At 30.3% G+C, this 21,728-nt stretch overlaps 1 protein-coding gene across 1 annotated transcript in view; it reads right to left on the bottom strand.

Annotated features, from left to right (window-relative positions):
- Positions 1 to 21,728, bottom strand: part of LOC122508312 (metastasis-associated protein MTA3) — a 231,998-nt gene that overhangs the window by 69,144 nt on the left and 141,126 nt on the right. The gene's annotated exons all lie outside the window — the stretch shown is intronic.

Here is a 21,728-nt window from a genome sequence, read left to right as displayed (position 1 = left end):
GTTTTACGTTGCGTTTTGTAATTAGGCTATAAGTGTGAGAGAGATGGAGACATATGTTCGCTCTAATTGCAGTCAAGGCCTAGTTACAAAACGCAACGCAAAACGCTGCCATGGGACTGCACCCATAGCTATTCCACTGCTCACTACGGAAAAATCACTAAGGGAGCGTTCAGACCTTCTCATGCAAAACTTATGCATGCAGGTTGCCATAGTAGCGTTCAAGAGTGAGAGAGATAGAATAATTTCCTATCTCTCTCACTCTTGAACGCTACCATGGCAACATGCATGCATGAGTTTTGCATGAGATCGTGTGACTGTACCCTAAGTTTCACCTCCTGTTTCTAGTCTTCTTGTCTCTCGCTCACTCTCAAATCATACTATGACTCCACTGAAAATAGCACCATACACGGAATGTTTCAGAACTATAAATTCCCAACATGAAATTCACCTTCCCCTCTCTATTTATAATATTCTTCTTCTGCTTCCTTTTTAATGGTTTTCTGGTTATAGTACAGTGACAAAATGAATTATTTATAATTAGCAGGGTTGGGAACGTAATATACCTCAGGTAAATTACATGAGTTGTTTACGTATATTACATATATTTATATTACGTCCCAAAAATTGAAAGCCATGCATTTTTTCATGGTGGGGGGTAATATACGTATTTTACTTAAACGTAAATTACCTGTAATCTACATAGAGTTATAGAAATAGAATAATTTCATAGAATAGAGTGCGCAAGAGACCAAAATGTTTCTTAGGCGCATAGACGAAGACAGACATACGAAAAGTAGACCCCTTTTCATTCCTTCTCTAATAACGCATGCGCGATAGTGAAACAGCTGATGCATCGAAACGACTGTTGCTTGCTTGCTGGCAATTATATTTTTCTTTTATTTGCATGACAAATAAATAATTTAAAAACATTTTTAGCAGGAAAAATTTTATTTTATGTTAAGTTTACCTGCTTTAAATTTATACTCATCGAAATAAGCAGCTCAAAATTAAAAATTCTAATTACTACTATAATATTATCAATACGACATCCAAACTAGAATCAAAAGTTGCCTCTTAGGGTGAAGTCCCATGGCAGCGTTTTGCGTTTGCGTTTTGTAACTAGGCCATGAGTGCAAATATAGCAAACATATATCTCCATCTCTCTCATACTCATGGCCTAGTTACAAAACGCAACGCAAAACGGTGCCATGGGACTCCACCCTTAGGCCGCAGTCCCATGGAAGCGTTTTGCGTTGCGTTTTGTAACTAGGCCATGAGTGCAAATATAGCAAACATATATCTCCATCTCTCTCACACTCATTGCCTAGTTACAAAACGCAACGCAAAACGCAGCCATGGGACTTCAGGCTGGAGTCCCATGATAGCGTTTTGCGTTACGTTTTGTAACCAGGCCATGAGTGTGAGAGAGATACAGATATATGTTTGCTCTATTTGCACTCATGGCCTAGTTACAAAACGCAACGCAAAACGCTACCATGGGACTCCAGCCTCAGCCTTAGGCTGGAGTCCCATGGTAGCGTTTTGCGTTGCGTTTTGTAACTAGACAATGAGTGCAAATAGAGCAAACATATATCTCTATCTCTCTCACACTCATTGCCTAGTTACAAAACGCAACGCAAAACGCTGCCATGGGAATTCAGCCTTAGGGAGCGTTCAGACCTTCTCATGCAAAACTTATGCATGCAGGTTGCCATAGTAGCGTTCAAGAGTGAGAGAGATAGAATAATTTCCTATCTAGGGTTGCCACCTCATCGCGGCTCTCGGCCCGGAGAATTTTTCTTGACTATAAGATGTAAATGCTCCCTAAAGCTTCTACCATACAATAAAGAATATGGAGAATAGTTACTAATTCAGTCATGATGTGTTATTGTTTCAATACTTAAAATTAAAAGTTTTATTTTAAATAACCGAAGACCGGAAGAATTTACTTGCGGCCCGGAGATCTACTTCGCAGCCCGGAGTCTCCGGGCGAAGCCCGAAGAGGTGGCAACTCTATTCCTATCTCTCTCACTCTTGAACGCTACCATAGCAACATGCATGCATAAGTTTTGCATGAGATCGTGTGACTGTACCCTTAATTTAAAATAAAAGCCAAATAGCTTTTCTTTAACATGACTTTTAAATTCTACTTTACTCTATTTATTGTAAAATATTTATTTTACATTTAATTTTATAATATTTAAAACGATTTTTCAAAAATCTAACCAAAAACTTTCATTCATGCACATGCGCCATTAAACAAGGTAAGATAAGGGGTCTACTTTCATCCTTTTGTTTCTTTCTATGCGCCTAAGAATGCCTCTCACGGTAAGGGTACAGTCACACGATCAATGCATCTGCATGATGCATGCATGCACAAACATTTGACTGTTCACACCTCAATTTTTCGCTCTCGAAAAATCATTTTTCTGGCGAGATATTTAAAATTGATTAAAATTTAAAAATAACGTATTACTAATTATTACAATAAAAAATAAAAAAAATTGAACGTTTATTATAAGGAATTAATTGTAAATAAATTTCTCTTAATTTGTGGCATATTTTAATATTGTGAAATTTTATAATTTAAAATATGCCACTAATTAAGAGAAATTTATTTACAATTAATTCCTTATAATAAACGTTCAATTTTTTTTATTTTTTATTGTAATAATTAGTAATACGTTATTTTTAAATTTTAATCAATTTTAAATATCCCGCCAGAAAAATGATTTTCGAGAGCGAAAAATTGAGGTGTGAACAGTCAAATGTTTGTGCATGCATGCATCATGCAGATGCATTGATCGTGTGACTGTACCCTAAAAGGAATAACTCGCGCACTCTATTCTAATAAGGGTGCAGTCCCATGCTGAGCAGAAAACAGAATGCAAAGCAGAATTTCGTGAGTGCAAGAGAGATAGTCAGATATCACTATCCTTTCCACTCTCACGAAATTCTGCTTTGCATTGTGTTTTCTGCTCAACATGGGACCGTACCCTAAGGCTGGAGTCCCATGGCAGCGTTTTGCGTTGCGTTTTGTAACTAGGTTATGAGTGCAAATATAGCAAACATATATCTTCATCTCTCTCACACTCATGGCCTAGTTACAAAACGCAACGCAAAACGCTGCCATGGGACTCCAGCCTAACTCTGTGGTAATCTACGTCAGAAACTAAAAATGATGTAAAGTTAAAGCGGTTGCATACCTCACCGATTCTGAGTTTGTCCCCGTCGTACAAGCAGTTTTCCAAGATGGAATGAGTTTTCAAACCAAGAAAACCAAGTTAGAAAATTGTTTGCATGGCGGGATAATTTAAAAATATAAGTAATGATCAGTGATTAGTGAAAGATGTGTAATAGTAGAATGTGAATAAATAGTAGGGTGATGTGGGGTGATGTGCAACGTTTTTTTTCGTTGGACGAAAAACATGTCAAGTAATTAAATTTTTAAATATTTCAAAATTGAATGACTTAGAGGCATTATAATAGAATATTTATGCATTATTAGATTTTCAGAACTTTAAATTTTTCCTACAAATTTTTCGCTTTTTCAAAAACGTCTGTTTTGGCATTTTCCAAAAAAGTTGGGGTGATGTGCAACACCAGTAAAATTCAGGTATGTAATGCATAAATATCGATGAAAATCTCTTTAATTATTAATTTTAGGCTTTTTTAATGCAAACTAATCGAAATCTGCCAAAAAAAATTTACTGAGGTATAGTTGACCTCTAAAAAGTGGAGATTTCACCAAAGAAAAAAAAATTTTTTTTGTTTAATTTTTTATTTATTCATAACTGAATAAGGAATATAATTAAAGGAAAATAACTAATCATTTTTTATTTATCATGTGAATCGCAGTTATGGCACGTAAAAAGTAGTTACGTCCAGCCCAAAAAAAAGTGTTGCATATCACCCCAAATATGATATTTTGCGAAAAATGATTTGTACGCAATACAATGCAATGGAAACACAAAATATAAACAGATATTCAAAAACACTTAAAAAACTAACAATAAACACATTCTTATCTACAAAATAAATTAAAACCCTTCACGAAACGACTAGAAATGTAAAGCGCGAGAAATATTTCCTTCTCGAGAAATTTAAGTCAACTTACGTACAGCAAACCTAGCTGCGAGCTGTCTCGTGAGTTTTATATAAAAAACAAGCTACTGAGGACACCCTATATTAAGCAACAAGAGGGTAAAGGCAGCCATTTATTTACGGTGATTTTTGTGACACGAGTCACTTGTTCGACTTGTATGAAAATGGCGACCGTTTTCTCCCATGGGCAAGAAAAACGCATGGGAACAGCTGATTTTCTTGCCCATGGGAGAACACGGCCGCCATTTTCATACGGTCTAAGAAATGAATGACTTTCCTCCCTGTCGTCTGCTATCAGAAAGCGCTATTTTTGTGCATGTGGGATAGAAATGAATTTTTTGAATAAAACTTATGTAAAATACATTTGTGATAAATTATTGTAATAAAAAGTGAAAATGTTATAAGAAATATCTAGCTATATAAATAAAATCAGACTTTTGTATGTACATTGTTTAGAATTTGTAAATTTTTATTTAGTTTTTCTATTCGAGTAGTAAGAATTCCAGAAATGTAAATAAATAATGTCTGTCCGCAATATTTTGTCCGGGACAAACACAAAGACTACTTGACCGATTAAAACGAAACTTTGCAGTCTCTTAGTTATTAGTCTAACTTAAAATCTTAGCCATATCCGATTAAAAAATATTAAGAGGAACAAAAGTTATAAATTTTTTCAGAAAATTAAAAAAATAAAAAAATGCCAATTTTTTAATTTTTTGTCAAATTTATGTGTTATTTTCTGTAGCTACTTTTTAATATAAAATTTTTAATATAAATACAACTAATTTTCACTATAACAATAAAATATAAATAATAAATCCGAATTTTTAAGCCAAAATCATTTTTTGTTAAATATTGTTTGATTTTTATGAAGTTGGTATTTATAGTAGACACTCTTTCAAATGTATAAGTAGAAACTAAAACCCGTCGAAGACGGGTACGTCAGTTGTGATTAAGTCGATGTTTGCAGAAAAGGTAATGCTTGGAGTTAAAAATTTTTGGAGTTTTCCATTCTTCATTTAAAACATATATAAATATCTAAAACCAACGATTTAATATATATTTTTTATAAAAAAAACTATTTGGACGTCTATATATACATGGTTTATATCACCTTTTCTGCAAACGTCGACTTAATTACAATTGTAATTTTATTTTAACATATTTCTCATAACATTTTCACTTTTCATTACAATAATTTATCACAAATTATTTCACATAAGTTTTATTCAAAAAAATCATTTCATTCATATTTTACTAGGGTAAATGTGGATATTGCCGTGTTTTAAAATCTAATATGCAGACATAATCAATAGATTGTGAACAAACCTCACAAGATATTTGTATAATTTTTTTTTAAATTGACCTTTGACTTTATTTGATGTAATAAAAAAATTGAGAATATCGTAAAGCGTATATTTTATTAAATAATAAATATTTTTGAAAGTAATGCAAGTGCAGGTATTACAGTGGTGCCTGAAGCGGTGCGATATCATATGATATTATAACCTTTGGCCCCTGGCAAATGTGACCGGTTCGACGTCCGAGTAATTGATAAATTTTGTCTAATTTCCGTGTTCTCGTGAAATTAGGCATAAGTGGGAGTTTGCGGGTTGAATCGCGGGGTCGATGAAAAGTGCGAATAATTAATTTAATAATCGACTTTCGCAATTCGTCGACCACGGATTCAGCTGCGGCTACACTCTCACGTGCCGGCCGAGGACACGGAAAGGTAGTTGTCTTTGTAGTCAAAATATTTGTTTTAATTTCTTTTTTTTATGTAATTAGTCTTTTATTTATCAAATCCATTTTTTTTGTTTTATTTATATAAAGTGTGGCCGTTAATATCAATCGGATTTAATAGAATCATGAAAGAAAGGATTGCTATATTAATAAAGCCAGGATCAACGATAATGCTCGGATGTTGAACGATGCACATTCCCTGGATTTTTGACAGAATCTGACAGAATCATTGCGAGAGTTGCAGAGAATGCTCCGTAAGTTGTGCCTAAATTTAATACAAGATCTTTACACCTAATTATTTAGGGTAAAGAATTTCACAATGACCAGAATTTCACAAATTGTTCATTAATGAGTATGACGTGTGATTTTATTTTCTGATTAATTTAATTATAAGAGAGTGAATTTGGTCGCGAGGCGAATTGTGTATTAATAATTATTTTAAATATCTCTTTGCTGTTTTTAACGTATTATTTATAATTTTTATTGCATTTAAGTTGACCAATTTCTTTATATATATTTTTTAATTTGCATGTGTTTATGTATTTAATTTATTGATTGCGTATTTTTGTATATTCTGTAATTGAATTCCTGACGTCAGGCCCTTTTTTTCATGTTGATTTTGACTGAAATATAATTTATATTTTTTGTGTGAATTGTTTGTATATTTTTCAATATCATTTATTTTGTTGTTTTTGATTTATTTGATTATTTAATGGTTTATTTAAATCATTTATTTTGAAATTATATTATTTTTGTAATTTTTATTGTCGCGGTTTTTATTTATATTTTTAAGTAGTAAAAAATCGTTACATGCCCAAAGCTTCATGATCGGAATACCGTTTGCCAAATACCGTGGATGATCTAGTTACCGTGTGCCTTATACCGCGAAAATTTCAACTTGAAGAATTCGCAAACGGTTGAATGAAGTTAAGCAAATTAGAAACAATGGTTTATTAATTTAACAATAAATATTCTTATATTTTAGCAGATACTAATAATAATCACAAAATTCGTTATAAATCTATTAATAACTTTATTTAGTGATTTATTTAGAAACTAATAACATTTAATTAAATATTTTTTATAAAAATAGTAATTATTAAAATAACAATAGTATTTGGTCTAAATCATTTTGAAATTATTTTTTAATTCCTGCGGTTCTCCTTTAACTTGAAAAGCACGATTTGTCACTTTACATATTATTTTTAATGATAATAACGACCCACGGTATTTGGCGCACACGTTCAAAACGTTATCTAATTACCGTGTTGATAAAACAAAAATAAAAATACGTTAAATCATAATTTACTACGAAGTTTTGACTTTAAAAATACATTAATTAATCGAATATACAAAAATTAACAAGTTTAAAAGTATTAATAATAAAAAAAGCGATTTATATAAAACTGCTCTCTAAATCTAAATAAGTGAAATTTCACTTATTTTAAGTGAATATTCACTTATTCCATGTTTCAAAACTCTTCCACGTAGAATAAGTGAATTATATTCACTTATGAATAAGTGAATTACATTCACTTATGAATAAGTGAATATTCAATTATGAGATAAGTGAATACTCAGACATTAAGAAGTGAATGTAAATAAATAATCAGGATCAATATTATATAAAAAAATATTTATTTACTATCAACTATTTAACAATCTCTTCTCTTCTCATTATCAGTCTGAAACTTATAAACATATCAATTTTTCAACTTTTTTAAGCCAAATTCCCAAACGGTCACCCATCCTAATATTAACTGCAAGCAATGTCGCTTAACTTTTATGATCAACGAGAAACACTACAATGCCACTTAATAAGTTGCCTTATACTCATCGAAAATTATTGGGTGATACTTATAAAGAGTTAGTTTATTGTGTTCTACTTTAACGTTTTGTTTAAGATTTCTCTTATTATATATGTATATAAATACTTAGTAAATAAAAAGTTAGTTATTAGATTACTGTTAATATAATATTTAACCGAATATTTTTTTAAAAATTTATTAAATTTTAAATGACAATTTTTATAATTAAAGAAAATAAAAAATTTCTAATATAATAACTGAAATGATAAAAACATTGTTTTTAAACTTTTAAAAGTTGGTATAAATAATAAATTGTAATATAATGCGCAGATGAATTTCTTTTTAACTAAATATTTCACTTATACATAAGTGGGGATTTCACTTATTGATAAGTGAAGACAAGTTCACACATAAAAAAGTGAATATTCCACTTATGTATAAGTAGATTCTACTTATTAATAAGTGAGAAAAAGGTTCACACATGAAAAAAGTGAAAATTTCACTTATTCAGATTTAGAGAGTGTATTTTTGCATTACAATGAGCAATTTATCTATACTTTCTGCACCTACGAGATTTAGAATTTTTTAAAACGAGAAATATAAGTTAAAGAACTATAATTTTTTATTTATTAAACACGTACAATATGCACGGAGAGAGAATATATATTAAATTTTGTAAAAATATTTTCAAATTGGGGAAAAAGTGCAACAAAGCGAAATTTTGATATAGAAAATACTAAACTTTAAAAAAAGTTTTGTGAAATTTATTAAAGTTATATTAGAATTTAATTAATATTCTTGATATTTGATATAATTACACTAAATTTCACATAAGTTTTTTTAAAGTTTAGTATTTTTTATATCAAAATTTAGCTTTGTCGCAATTTTTCCCCAATTTAAAAATATTTTTACAAAATTTAATATATATTCTCTCTCCGTGTGTAAGTAACTATTTGAATTTTTTTGGTTAACAAATTGGGTCATAAATGACAAAGTTTGCCAAAAATAGCGAAACCACGGTAACTCATGCACCCACTGTAATACCCACATTTACCCTATTACTATTACATATCTTTTACTAATTACTGATCATTACTTATATTTTTAAATTATCCCGCCATGCAAACAATTTTCTAACTTGGTTTTCTTGGTTAGAAAACTCATTCCACCTGTAATAAATGTAAAAAATATGGTGAATTGTTTTTTGTCATTTTTTGCAATATCAAATAATGTATTAACGATTTTTATGAGTACATTATTCTTAATCTTTATCACATATTTAAGGTATTAAAATGAAAGAGTGGGATGATCTTCGTTTGAAATAACAAAAAATAATTTTTAAAGTTGTTGCAAAATGTTGTAAATGTTTGCAAAATATTAAAAAATACAAGTCGTAATCTACTTTTAGCGTGTAGGATTCTTGGGATGTACATTTCTTCCATTTCATTATAATATGAAGCTTAATAAAACTGTGTATGTGAAAAGTGTGGCACCTTTTCGTACTACAAGTCCTCTCATCTTACTTTCCCGGACGTCACGCCCCTCGCGGATAAAAATTGTACTTCGGTTGTAAACAAGAACTTGACATAACCTACAGCAGTAAATTTTTGTAAATTTAAATAGTGGACAAACCCTGGTAAAAATTTCGGACTAATTCAGGATTAAATACGGACAGATTAGTACGGATTAGTCCGAAAATTGTACGAAAATGATCCGCGTTAATCTAACATCAATCCGAGTGAAATTGTGAATCCTAAATCAGTCTGGAGTAATCTTAAATGTCTACGATTATCCCCTATTATCCCCTATCTATTTTTATACCTATGTACTTTTATCTCTTTTTATTTCTCTTTGCTGCAAATTTTTATCCTTTTTAATATAACAAGAATTAATTAACCAATATTATTAACAATATTAAAGACTTTATAAAGTACACTGCAAGCCCGATCAGCGGTCACCCGATCAGTGGTCGCTTGTTTACGTCGTTTGCTGATGGGGCGGGCGAGGGGCAAAGAGGGAGTCGAAAAGTTGTGGCAGTAGCGTATACATTAAAGACGCTCTGGCCCCTTAAAAAAAATTCAGTAGTCAAGTAATGGTACCCCATCATAAAACAGTTCGTACGGTCCTATATGTTTACGCCCGATCAGCGGTCGAGCACCCCCGGAGCTGACCGCTGATCGGGCTTGCAGTGTATTACAATTTTAATTGAATTTATTTTTTAAAAAAAATATTTTTAGAGTTTTCGTACTTTTATTTATTACCCATTTTTAACAAATCAAGTTATTTATTTATTTGTTATGAAATTATTATTTATTGTTTAAATCTATATTTCATTTCACATTATTAACCAACATTATACACATAACACTTAAAACCAAATTTGAAAAATCTCGCACGCAGAAGGGCTCGAACTCTGAACCTTAGGGACGTAAGTCGAATACACATGTCACTCAGCCACGCTAGCTTGGAAGATATTTTTCTTGAACTACCTTTTAAATTTTGGGACTGTATTGATCTCTTTTTATCTCTTACTCTATCACTCTTTATCTCTCAATTGATCTCCTTTCTAAAGTTTTAATTTCTCTTTATTTATCATGAAATCGTCACATTCAAAAGCGTATAAAAAGTTATCTTTGGGATTGAAAAAGGATTCAATGGGATATAATGAAGGTTATTGAAAAAGATTAAGAAAAAATAAAAAATGAGATTTAAATAGGGATAGAAAGGGAAAGAAGTGAATAGTAAGAGGATAAAAGGCGATAAAGTAAGGGTTATTAAAAGAGATTGAATAAAAAGGGAAGATAGAAAGAGATTGAGGGGAATAAAAAAGGGATAGCCTGGGATAAAAACAAGATTATTAAAAGAGATAAGTATATTCTTAGATGAAATTAGGGATAGAAAGAGATAGGTGTGGATATTGAAAGTATTAACAGAGATGAAATAAAGGTTATTGAAAAAGATTTATACAGAAGGAGAGATAAAAAGTGATTGAAGTGATAAAGTGGGAATAGACTAAGATAGAGAAACTTTATCTCTTTCTATCTCAGAGATAAAAAAATATTCAAAGAGATAGGATTTCTATCCCTTTACTTCCAGCAGGGTAGTCAGCAACAATCCAAATTTATGACCGGTGAATCCGAACTCTGTAAGCAAGAAATCCGGTATTAGTGCGCAACAATTTGAAATTAAGTGTGTCAAAATCCTATTTCGAAAGAAGTACGAAACAATCCGAAATCTGTATGCTAAGAATCCGAAAATTGTCTGCAACAATCCGGATTTAATCTAACTAAAAGGTATAATCCGAAACAAATACGAAATAATTCGAAATCTGTACACAAAGAGTCCGACATTAGTCTGCTTCAATTCGGAATTAGTGTGGTAAAATCCTATTCCAAAACAAATACGAATCAATCCGAAATATGTATGCTAAGAATCCGGTAATAGACGGCCACCCGAATCATATTATATCCCTGTTAAAAAATTCGGACTAATCCAGGTATATTAGTGTACATTAGTCAGATATTTGTACGAAAATGATCCGCGTTAATCTAACATCAATCCGAGTGAAATTGTGAATCCTAAATCAGTCTGGAGTAATCTTAAATGTCTATGAATTAAGTCCGTAATTATTACGCAACAATCCGAAATTATGTCCGTCAAAAAACTCATCTAAAATAAATACGAAATAATCCGAAATCAATATGTAAAGAATATGAAATCAGTCCGCAATAATCCGAATTTAATCCAGTTAACCCATTAACCCCTTCACTGTTTGGAAAAATATTCATTTTAGTGCCCCAAAATGTCCATCAAAATCTTTTAAATTGTTATATTACTTAAAAATAATAAACAATTATTTATTTATTACTTTTTCTAGTATCATTGATACCTATAGTATGTGAATAATGATATAAAAGAATTTATTTTATAATTTAAATAACAAATTTCTATTTTTTGCTAAAACTTTCACGACCCAACGTTGGGTCGCAAACAGGCAACGGGTTAACGCCCAAATGACCAACTTTAATACACGATTTGAGGTATTTATAAATATGTCTATAAATAGACAATAAATTTTAGCAGAAATGAAGGTGCATTTATGCAATAGTCGGTAGAAAAAAAATTTACCAGAAAATGTCGAAATTGCCTTCACACCACTTCACACCAAGCTATAAAGGTGTTTCTGCAATAGCTTGAAAATGAATTTTTTTTCTGATTCAGAGCAATTGCACATCCTGCATATAAATTTACGATAATTTGCTTTGTATTTAATGATTTCAAGTTAATTTATATAAGCTGAATGTGCAGTTACTTTGAATTAGAAAAACCAAATTCATTTTAAAGCTATTACAGAAAGACCTTTACAATTTGGTGTGAAGGCAATTTTGACTTTTTCGGTAAATTTTTTTTCTACCAACAGTCGTATAAATACACCCTGAGATGTAGGGGGTTTTGGGGGTCGCTCTTTCAGATTCTGGGGTCAAAATAGCGATTCGATCGACACAAAATCCAATATGGCGGCTATTTTGAAAAAAAATCCAAAAAAATAAGTACATTTTTTTAAATATCAAAATTTTAAAATCAAAATTTTGAAAAAGTAAATGCATTATAGTAAAAGAAATCAAAATTTACACCAACATTCAAAAAGTTTGCAAGTTTCAAGCGTTTAAAAAATGTCCGCCATATTGGATCCGCCATTTTGAATTTTTAAAAACTGACATCGGATTTGTCATCAGCGACCCCGAAAACCCCCGAGTATACATGTTGAATCGAATTTGCAAACTTTTTGAATGTTGGTGTAAATTTTGATTTTTTTTACTATAATGTATTTAGTTTTTCAAAAATTTTGATTCCGCCATCTTGAAATCAGAATTTCTCTATTTCATATTTTAAAAGTACAACGATTTTGCCCACCAATAGCATACTTAAGAAAGGTTTAAAAAAATTTTTTAGATCTGAAAAAAATATTTAAAAAAAATGTACTTATTTTTTGGGTTTTTTTTTCAAAATAGCCGCCATATTGGATTTTGTGTTGATTTGGTCATTTGGGCGTTAATGGGTGAAAAGATTTAATCCAAAACAAGTATGGAACAATCCAAAATCTGTATGCAAAGAATCCGGTAATAGTCAACGTCAATCCGAATAATATTATAAGAATTTGTAAATATATACAATCCAGACAGTTCAAAACAATCCATATTCAATCCAATTCAAAGACTTAATCCGGAATGATTTTGGAATAATATTGAATTTATATATTAAAGACAATTTGTATTAAATGTAGATAAATTCAAACTATGATTATAATTTCGTATGATAAAAACCTGACCAAAACCAGATTTAATAATTTCACATTTGCATGTTACGTATTATCAGACTAACTTCGGACTAGATCGGACTAATTCCGGATTCACTGGTTATACACAAACCACATTGAGTTTGAATTTATCCGGACAAATTCCGAGCGACAAAAACCTGTCCATAAGCAGACTGTTTCGGATTAGCTGCGGATTCACTGGTTAAACCAACCGGATTACTTCTGCATTTACTAGTTGCATATGATCTGACTAACTGCAGACTAAACCGGACTAATTACCGATTCAATAGTTATAAAAAACGGTATTGATTTCAAACTTAATTCATGGTGAAAAAACTCTACGCAACCGTACTGTTGCGGACAAATTCCGGATTAGTCCGAAATCGGTCCCACTTTTTATTCAGGGTATTTACTTATGGTAAATAAAATATTTAATTCTGCGCAGTCAATTTGTTTTTACAAATTTACTAGTATTATTAGTTACCCTGTTTCAATATTAAAATTAACACTGATGTGTTATTCTTTTGTCATTTCATTTTGTGGCACTTCATAAATTCTATTATGAATTTGAACTCCCATGCGAGCGTGGTATAGTGGTTAATGTATTCGATGTCGGTGCGTTATAATGTTAGATAGGTGTAGGTTCGAATCCCCAAGCGTTAGAAATTTTACGTCAATGTAAATGTGATGGCGCTGAAACGGTATGAGGGGTGAAGAGAAGGGTCGTGCTTGACTCGATGATGTCAGTAGCGTACCTATTACTGGATCCTTTTCTCCCCTTGATATAACCTAACCTCAAAATTTTTAGTGATGAGCTATCGGACAATATTGATTAATTACTTTATTTGTCTAAAAATGTAATTTAATAAATCCAAATTATCAATTTTACACTATATTAATAAATTCTAAAGATATAAAAAAAATTAACAGGCGACTCTATTTCAACGGAGGGCAAAAAGAATCTTCGTACTGCCCTGCATATTTATACTTTTTCATCAAGGTAACCTATTCGAATTATACGGACACACCCGAGTTGTCCATATAACCAAGACTAGGTGCAGTTGTTACAATTTTGATAAAAACAGTTACTGTGATTAGAGTTTAACTCCAATTTGCTTGGTAAAACGATTAAATCAAAGGTATATTATCTATTTTTAAAAGGCCATAATTGATTTAGCTCTATATCTATTATTTAATTAACTAGAATCATTTGAGTGACAGCGTGTAAATTGTAACAACTGTACAAAGTGAATGTCGGTTGTTACAATACCAAAAATCATCTATAAAATTTCTAAATTGAAGACAAATAATTTTTTATAACCATTTTTATTAATTATTTATAATTTTTGGCTCAACGTAATAGTACGTGACAGTTCCATAGAGATGGCAGCATTAATATTGTTTCGAAATGAAAGAAACTTAAAAAAGTTTTTTTTTCATTAATTTTAAAGACGAATTTAGAAAAACCATGAGATTTTTCATAAAAAATGAGTGTGATTACATTTTTGACGAATATATTACATTTCAAACGAATCTGCTGAATTTTGGAAAAAAATATCCGTTCACATTATCGCTTTCCAGGTGCGATTTTTTGGTCGGCCCATAGTTGGGCCAACTTTTACAAAGTCGGTCCAACTTCTCGTGCCAGATGTTAGGCCAACCATACAGATGATAACGGTTCGCCGTCTAATGGCGACGATGGTTGGCCCGACAACTCATAAGGAAGTTTGCTCAACTTAAAATGCATATGTTGTGCCAACTATACATTTCAATGGTTGGTCCAAAGACTGACGCCAAAGTTGCACGGAGAGAGAATCTGTTTTAATATTTCGTATTATTATATTAGTATTTAGTAAAACCGATTGCAATTTGGGGAAATCATGTACATTTATGAATTAATATTACCATTTTTAAGAAAGTATATAATCAAATTATTACTTTGTATTATTCTGAAGTAATAGAAATTGAAATAGTCAATAAGAAGTTGTAATATTATAAGTAAGAAAGTATGCAATAGTAAAAAGTATTACCAGATGATTATACTAAATACTATCGAAGAATTACATAAGTTGTTAATTTAGTTATGAATAGTATTATCGACTATAATAAAAATTATGACCAGCCTAGTAGCAGGCCATAGCAGGCTATGGGCTGACGTCAGGCTGACGTAGAGCGGTTACGAAGCTGTCCGAGATTAGCCGAATATTTCAGTCGAGCAGTTCCGAAATTATCCGAGTCAAACCTCGTGGCAACATGTGCACGTTGTGTTTACCCCAAAATATTTTAATTTGATGTGTCAAAATGTGTCGGAATTGGGTGAACAATTTTATTTTGTTCATTCAATAATTTTAATCGACAATGAAGATTTCCTAATTGTAGTAAAAGGCATAGTCCATTGTCTTTTAAATGAGCATTTGAGAGCATTCAAAATTTACACGGAAAAAAATTAATCTCTAAATTAGAGATTTAATATGAGATTTAGGCATAAACTATCACTGGAATCGGATGTGTGATTTGAACAGATCTCTAAAACTGAAATTTAGAGTTATATCTAATCCGCATATATTATCAGTGTGAAGAATCCGTATTTTTATGCCTGAAAATGATATTAGAAATCTCAAATTTTATGATTTATCAGAATTTAGAGTGAGAATTATTCAAAGAATGTATATTTTTGACAATCATAAAAAATTGGACATTTTTTGAAGATAATATGAATTTTTTATTATTTCATTTCTTTATTTGAATCAAATTATCTCAACATCACACAATATAAACATTCTTTTTCTATTTCTTAATAAAAAAACATGGTTTGGTACAACTTTCAATATAGGTTAGGTTTTCAAGTGTCAAACGAAAGTTTAACCTGAAAATACTAATAAATAAAAATATGTCCCACACGTGATAACGCGAAAAACATTCGTAAAATATGGAAAGTGAAAACTGGGAATGAAACTGCATTTAAAATATAAAATTAATACTTAAATAATTAAAATGGTTTAAATATTCTTTGACAATGATGAACTTAAAACGCAATGTAATTCACATCAGATAAGTTGTGAAATTAACAAATCTCTAAATCAGAGATGTGAATTTAATTGTGACTATAATGTCTATTTTAGACATACTTACATTCCATTGGATTTCAAATTAATATTATTTCAAGTTTAGATATTAATTTTTTTCCGTGTACGAAAATGAATTAAGACATTGGAAGGTATTTAAAAAAAATGATTTAAGATATGCTGCATTTTCTTATGCCAATAAATTAAATGATGGGTTTTTTTATATAACGAAAAATTGGATATAATTTCAATAGAAATCATTTTCCAGAAACAAACAATTTTAAAAACAGTATTATGATAAACATTTCTGAATAAAATTTTGACCCAGCATACAAAAGTATGTATTTATAATGTAAAATAAATTAAGAACTTTTTAAAACAAAATATGGAGAAAATATCACTTTCTCACAAGTTCAGAAAATTTCTCGAGTTTAGTATATAAGGAAGTTGAGAACTGTATCTCCCAATGTACAGCGTGCGTGCGTTATTGCGTTTATTTGTATTTAAGTTAAGTTTATATGTATGCGTTTATAGGTTTTAACATAGATCTCCGAAATTGTATATAGTTTGTGTTTGTATAGTATGATGTATAGTATGATGCTTACGTTAGCTCATTGGTGTGTGTGCGAAATACTTTCCAAACGATAATTCTATCCTCCTCCTTCCTACGTCTTTTTATTTCCTGTCCTTTTCGACTCACTCATAATTTTTAGTATTGACTATATTAAAGATTGAAATATGTATTTTATTCTAAAATTTAAAAGAACTATTTCAATTTTTCTTATTCTTTCGATACTTTCACGGACTGTGATTTTAATATAGTCATTTTTAAAAATTATAATTCTTTTATTAAATTGTATTACAATTTTATTAATTTTTGTAAAATATATCAAGGGCTGCCTACTAATATGCACAATATTAATTTTTAATATAAAACACGATTTCCCTAAATTGAAAAAGAATATATTAAATTCTATTGCCAATTTTAACAAATATTAATACAAAATCTCTCTCCGTGTGCACGGAGAGAGAATCTTTATTAAATTTTGTAAAAGTATTTTACAAACTGGGGAGAAAGTGCGACAAAGCGAAATTTTGATATAAAAATTAAATAAAATTAAATTTAGTATAAAATTTAGTATAATTATATCAAATATTCGGAATATTAATTAATTTCTAATATAACTTTACTAAATTTCACATCAGTTTTTTTAAAGTTTAGTACATAACGTTAAATGTATATTAAAGCTGCAACAGTCGGGCCAACCGTGGCCCAGAGTTTGGCCGACCCAGAAAGTATAAGTCAATTAAACTGCATTTGACAAAGTTTTGCCAACCGTTGGGCCAGAGTTCGGCCGACCAAAATAATGTAAGTTAATGAAACTGAGTATACTATGTAAATCACAGAGTTTTGCCAACCGTCGGGCCAACCGTGGCCCAGAGTTCAGCCAACCGAAACTGAAAGTCTTTTAAACTACGTTTGGATGAGTTGTGCCAACCTTTGTCGCCAAAGTTGGCCCGATGGTTGGTTAAACTCTGCATGTAATGGTTGGCTTGCAAAGTCGGGCCAACTGTGGGCACTAGTACTTGCCAAAGTTGGTCAAACTCCGGCAACCAAAACTTCGCTTGCCAAAGTTAGGCCAACCTTGGGCCAACCTTTAAACTCTGGCGGCCAACCCAAATTCGCACCTGGGATGTAACAACTGCACAACAGGTACATTTTTTACAATAAAACACTTTATTAAAAAAGTATACCTACACTAAACGTGGACAACCAAGGCAGTTTTTTAAAGCTTAATCCTCATAGAATTGATATTAAAAAAATTACTTTGTTAAGTATAAAGATCTATTAATTATTTAAAAAATATCAAGCAGAGAAATATTTACTTTTAGCCTCTAAAACCCAAAAATAAATAAAAAATTAATTAAATTAAATTAAAAATACCACAAAAAAACGAGACGCATGCTTATTCCGGAAATCTTTTTTGACCAAATAGTTATTTGATATAAAACTACTTAACTTAAAATTCACATAATATGCACATATTTGACATAAATTTGATTGCACACAAAAACCATTTAACATAAATATCATTTGTCATAGAATTCATTAAACAGAAATATTATGTTACATAAAACTCAGATAACTTAATTCCCATTTGACATAAAAATGATGTAACATAAATTTCTATTGATATAAAAATCATTTAACATAAATTTCTTTTGACATAAAATTCATTTAACGTAAATTTTATTTGTTATAAAATTCATTTGACATCAATTTCATTTGGCATAAATGTCATTTGACTCATTATAATTCATTGTAATTCTCATTTGACATAAATATCATTAGACATAAAATTAGCTTGACATAAATTTCATTTGACGTGAATATCATTTAACATAATTATTATTTAACGTAAAATTAAATTTATATAAATTTCATTTAGCATAAATTCCCTTTAACATAATTCTCATTTGGCATAAAATTTACTTGACATAAATTTCATTTGGTATAAAGCCCATTTAACATAATTTTCATTTGACATAAAGTTCATTTGACATAAAAGACATTTAACACAATTCTCATTTGTCATAAAAGGCATTCAACAAAATTCTCATTTGACATAAAAATAATTTTACACAAATTACATTTTACATAACAATATCGGCGCGAATTTCAAAAGTAACCAATTAGATATTATCAACAACATTGTGATTCGACAATTTTGAAATTCGCGCCTATATTTCCATGTCAAATGATCTTTATGTAAAATAAAATCTACGACAACTGAATTTTATGTTAAATGAGAATTATGTGTAATGAGTTATCCGTCAAATGAAATTTATATCAAGTGAACTTTATGTCAAATGAAAATTATGTTAAATGGGCTTATGAAATTTATATAAATTTAATTTTACGTTAAATAATAATTATGTTAAATGATATTCACGTCAAATGAAATTTATGTCAAGCTAATTTTATGTCAAATGAAATTTATGTCAAGCTAATTTTATGTCTAATGATATTTATGTCAAATGAGAATTACGTTAAATGACATTTATGCCAAGTGAAATTGATGTCAAATGAATTTTATGTCAAAAGAAATTTATGTTAAATGATTTTTATGTCAATAGAAATTTATGTTACATAATTTTTATGTCAAATGGGAATTAAGTTATCTGAGTTCTATGTAACATAATATTTCTGTTTAATGAATTCTATGACAAATGATATTTATGTTAAATGGTTTTTGTGTGCAATGAAATTTATGTCAAATAATGTGCATATTATGTTAATTTTAAGTTAAGTAGTTTTATATCAAATACCTATTTGGTCAAAAAAGATTTCGGGAATAAGCATGCGTCTCAAAAAAACCATACATTTATTATACGTTTATTTTAATAAATAAAAAATTATTTGCCGAAAGATATATATTACTAAAAATACATAAGGAAACACACAGTGACAGTTGTTTGATTATTTTTTTTTGTAAATTATGGCTTTCGTTCAAAAAATACTTTTGGTGCTGAGAATGATTATTTTACTTAGAAATTTAAAATTTCAATTTTCGCTGAATTTATTTTGACAAATATAAAAGTTTTTTATAATAAGATAAAACACAGAAAATAAAAAATACTTTTAGTGCTGAGAATGATTCGTTTAAAATAGGTAATACCTACAACGGCGGACCATCGCATTTACAAAAGTGTAATAACAAAAGTGAGGTTATGTTACATTCTCTTAAATTCTCGGAGAATTTAATTGCCGGTTATATTCTCTCTGTAATATAACCGACTTAGAACACTATTTATAAGATCTTTATGTTTTAACCCTTAAACCGCACACTTCCGAATCCATCCTTAAACCGCACACTGAGTGTACGACACCCGGGGACTTTAAAGTGTGTTCTCCAAGTTGGAAAAGGATATTATGTTTCAGAAAAATTATCTTATGTAGCTCAGTACATCTATTTTGAAGGAAAATAAGTTTCATAATGATTTATTTAATCTTTATAATTAAAAAAATGTTTTTTAAAACTACTGAAATCACCTTAAACCGAAAACTGGGTATCAGCCACCCAGAAATTTTTCGCTGTTAACTTCATAAAGTTATCAAATACACAAAGACACTTGGGAGACTAATGTCCCTCACAGAACATAAAGTTAAGTACAAAATGAGTAAGAAGCTAGAATATGGGTGTCGCACACCCAGGGTGCGGATTAAGGGTTAGTCACTGGCCCAGTAAAAAAAGCAGTATTAGAAGAGAGCGAATAGTATTGGCGGTGAGTTTCTGCCAATACGTTTTCGCGTGAAAACCGTATTGGGGGCATTCTGCCAATCCTGCTTTTTCACCGTCAATTTTGTCCTCTTGAATCTTTTGATTTCACGTTTATTGACTCGATTTGGCATTTTAATCAAAAAGACTGATTGATTTAAGGGAATTTTCACACACTCTTTTCAAAATTTTCAAAAAATCGATTCTTTTTTTTTTGCTTCAAATGGTCCCTTGGAGTCTCAAATGTAATATATTGAAAGATTATGGACGTAAAAAATTCCTAAATAGCTTATTTTCAAAGTTTCGTGCAGGGCTTTACAGCGCGCGGTGAGCCCTGAACTGCGCGGGGGAGGGATAATTGAAGGGTCTACGCAGGTATACAGCAGATTTTTTCAAAGTTGTTAGTGACTAGAGTGTATTCAAGTAAGATAAGGACCTTAATCAGGAAGGACAATTATATGGTGCAGGCATTGCCGATTAAAGGTATTTAAAAATTATGTATGCTTTTTTACAATTTAAAACTTTAAACGCGATTATCTCAAAACTACATTTTTCGAACTGGCCGCACCAATAATTTTTACAATTTTCAACCGATTAAGTTCAAATTTTGCACACATCTTTAATAATATATTGTCTGAAGGCAAGCGTAAGATTTTATTTTTTTATTGCTTAGATCATTTGTTATTAACAATTTACTGACCAATTTTTTGGCAAATTTTCATAACTAAAATTTAGAAGTACACCAATCGGCCAAAAATCAATATATCCAAAAAATCCTACGCTTTCCTTTAGCTATTGTAATAAGGAATAAGAAACAATTTCGATAATTATGATATTTCAAAATTTACAGGAACGGATGGTGCGGCCGCGGACCCTTCACGCCAAAAACCAGATTAGAAAAATCAGCGTCAGCGCCACAAATTTCAATAAAATTTTATAATATTTAAATTTTTACACTTTAATAAATGATATAATAAAGTCTTTATTATACTTTATATATAAAGATATATAAAGACTTTAATAAAGTCCTCAGATCATAATTGTAATTGCCTTCGTAGTTTGCTTTAAAAAAATTCTCAAAAAACACCAATTTTTTTTACCTCTAGAGTGTCATAACCCCTTAATGTGTAAAAATGCTGATAACGAACAGGAAATATAAAATTTTGTTAAAATGTAAATCAATGAAATTTGACAAAATGTTATTATTAATTACCTTATGATACAGGGTATTTTCTAGATTAGCGCTGTGACTTATACTCACAACGCCCCTAGCGCGAACGTCGAAAGCTCCCTAAATCATGTGGTAATAGATCAACAGTACACACTCAAGTCGAGTCAATAAACGTGAAATCAAAAGATTCAAAAGGACAAAATTGACGGTGAAAAAGCAGGATTGGCAGAATGCCCCCAG

This window comes from Leptopilina heterotoma, unplaced genomic scaffold (genome assembly GCF_015476425.1).
Source record: "Leptopilina heterotoma isolate Lh14 unplaced genomic scaffold, ASM1547642v1 Lhet_530, whole genome shotgun sequence".
Classification (NCBI taxonomy): Eukaryota; Metazoa; Arthropoda; class Insecta; order Hymenoptera; family Figitidae; genus Leptopilina; species Leptopilina heterotoma.
This window is presented reverse-complemented; position numbering and strand designations above follow the sequence as displayed.